The sequence below is a fragment of the Triticum urartu genome, chromosome 4A (assembly GCF_056163025.1).
Source record: "Triticum urartu cultivar PI428250 chromosome 4A, HENAU_Tu73, whole genome shotgun sequence".
NCBI lineage: Eukaryota > Viridiplantae > Streptophyta > Magnoliopsida > Poales > Poaceae > Triticum > Triticum urartu.
The window spans coordinates 289,206,385-289,209,273 of NC_141876.1; the positions used below are offsets into that span (position 1 = coordinate 289,206,385).

Here is a 2,889-nt window from a genome sequence, read left to right on the forward strand (position 1 = left end):
TGCACGCCGAGCAGCGTCACCACGATGGTGATCCTGGGCACCGCCATGGGAAGAGCCCTCTGCGTCATTGGCAAGATGAGGGGGTTCAGCACACTCGCCGAAGCGCTGGCCAAAATGGCACGCAGCCGCTGGGTCGTGATGGAGCTCCTTCTAACGTAGTTTGAAGTCGAAGCGCGCCCCGATCCACGCGGTTATCGCCGCCGCCCATGCTAGCGGAAGCTTTGGCACGCGCACAGCTGCTCGTCGACTTCCCTCCTGCTGCGGAGAAGCTCGACGAGTGGAGGGCCACCATCCGGAGCCTCGTCGCCGTCGCAAACAAAGACCATCCGCGACCAGCGGGGCCCTCGGGCCGGCGCTCCACCGAGCCACCACATGCTGGCGCTGGGAGGACCGAGGGAGCTGCGGCCATGGTGCACTCTCCTCCTCCTCGCCGGCCGTCGCGGGTGTCGGCCTGTCGCAATGATGCTTCTGATAACATCTCCATAGCGTCGTCCGACCCGCGGACCCTCCGCGACCAGCGCCAGGTCCTTCGGGAGCGAGCTCACGAAGACGCTCGAGCCACCGTCGAGTGCCGGCGTGAAATGCGCCGCCAGTCGGACAAGCGAGTGGGGCCCGCTATGGACCACCCGGCACCAGGGGGGCCCCAGCGGCCTACCTTATGAGGTGGGCTGCCCGGCTTTTACCCGTGAGCTGAGGCAGTTCCAGTGGCCGTCCCACCGCACGTTCAAGCCCGACGTCAGCGAGAAGTACACCGGCAAGACCCATCCGTCCGAGTTCCTCGGCATCTACACCATCGCGATGCAGGCCGCTGGGGCTCGCGACGACAGGGTGCTTGCCAACTATTTCCTGCTGGCGCTCAAGCCCAATGTGATGTCTTGGTTGATGCACTTGCCGGTGGATTCCATTTCTTCCTGTTCAGATCTATGCCATGAGTTCGTTGGCGCCTTCACAGGAGGCCACCAAGCTCATGGCCAGGCCAGTGATCTGCATATCATTCCCCATAAGGAAGGGGAGACCCTACGCAAGTACATCCAGAGATTCAGCCAGGTGCAGTACAACATCCCCGGCGTTCATCCCGCCACTGTGATTAGTGCGTTCCACCAGAACGTACGCAATCGCAAGATGTGCGAGGAGATGGCGATAACCAAGGTTAAGGATGTGGCCAAGCTCTACGTTTTGGCCGATAGGTGCGCCCGGGCTGAAGAGGGAAGGAAGTACCCCGGCGAAGATGCCGGTGCGGAAACCGACTCTATTGATTAAGACACCGCCACCTCGACGAAGAAGAGCCGGCGTCGCAACAGGAAACGCAAAGGCAAGGCCGTGCTTGCCGATGAGGGATCTGACGATACTGGTGCTGGCAAGAAGGTCAAGGCAGACACCCCTGGCAAGGAGATTGCCGGGTGCGCCGCCTACCGGGCCCTGGCGGCTACCGACAAGGCAGGAAGCTCCGACAAGCAATACTGCAAGATCCACCGCACGAAGGGCCACGACCTCCAGAACTGCCGACAAGTCGAGCTGCTTGCTGAGAAGCAAAAGACTGAGTACGAAAGGCGGGACAAGGAGAAGGACCAGGATGGTGCTGAGGGATCCGGCAAGAAGCGTGGCGGCCAAGGAGGCCGCCCCGGCAAGGACAACCAGCAAGAGAGGCCCGCCTGGGGCCACGACAAGAAACAAGAAGACGACGATCATGACGAGGACGATGAGTCTGGTGAGCAAGGGTTCCAGAAGGCTACAGAGGCCATGTGCATCGATGGAGGCGCCTCGCTGCATACCTCTCACCGCCAGCTCAAGCAGTGGGCGCGTGAGATTACAGCAGCAGAGCCGTCGTTCGATGCTTAGAAGCCGCTGAAGTGGTCTAGCACGCCCCTCATCTTTGACACCGAGGACCACCCTGGCCGCACTACCGCGATCGGGTGTTTGCCATTGTTGGTCTCGCCAACAATACGCAACCTCAGGGTGAACATGATGTTGGTTGACGGCGGGGCCGGCCTGAACCTTATCTCGCCTGTCGTGATCAAAAGGTTGCAAATCCCTGATGGAGACCTCAAGGAAATCGGCACGTTTCAAGGGGTCAATCCGGGGAGGAGCCAACCGAAGGGAAAGGTCACACTGCCCGTGACATTTGGAGGAGAGTTGAACAGTAGGACGGAGAGGATCGTCTTCGACGTGGCCGAGATCCCCTTGCCCTACAACGGGATCCTCGGCCGCCCGGCATTGGCCAAGTTCATGGCGGCATCACACTAAGCCTACAACATGCTAAAGATGCCCGGGCCTTTGACCATCATCTCCGTCCCCTCCGACAAGAAGGACGCGCTGATCTGCGCCGACCAACTCTATCGGGAAGCAGTTTCAGCAGCTGCCGTCAAGGCACCTGCTCCTGCCGCTGACGGCCCGGGAGGGAAAAAGGAGCCCGGCAAGACCTCTCGCACCGACTCCGGCAAACGCACCTCCTCGGAGTGTTGTGCTACCGTTGAGGACGTGCCAGAGAGCTCTACCGACAAGAGCAAGAGATCCAGAGCCGAGCTGCCGCAGACCAAGAAGGTGCCCGTCGGGGAGGATGGCACGGGAGGGGCCTTCATCATAGGCTCCACCCTCGATAGCAAATAGGAAGGCGCGCTCATCACCTTCCTGCGGGAAAATGTCGACGTGTTTGCATGGCAAGCGTTTGACATCCCTGGTGTTCCCAGGGAGGTGATTGAGCACCACCTAGCTATCTGCCCCCACGCACGGCCCGTCAAGCAGAAGGTCAGAAAGCAGGCTTTGGAAAGGCAGGAGTTCATCACAGAGGAGATCAGGAAGTTGGAAGCGGCATGTTTGGTGAGAGGGGTGCTGCACCCGACGTGGTTGGCCAATCCAGTAGTGGTGTGCAAGGCGAATGGGAAGTGGAGG

The 2,889-nt window shown here is 60.6% G+C and overlaps 1 pseudogene; it reads left to right on the forward strand.

Moving 5' to 3' along the window:
* The first annotated feature begins 1,740 nt into the window (after window positions 1-1,740).
* Window positions 1,741-2,607, forward strand: LOC147975616 (uncharacterized; annotated as a pseudogene).
* The last annotated feature ends 282 nt before the right edge of the window (window positions 2,608-2,889 follow it).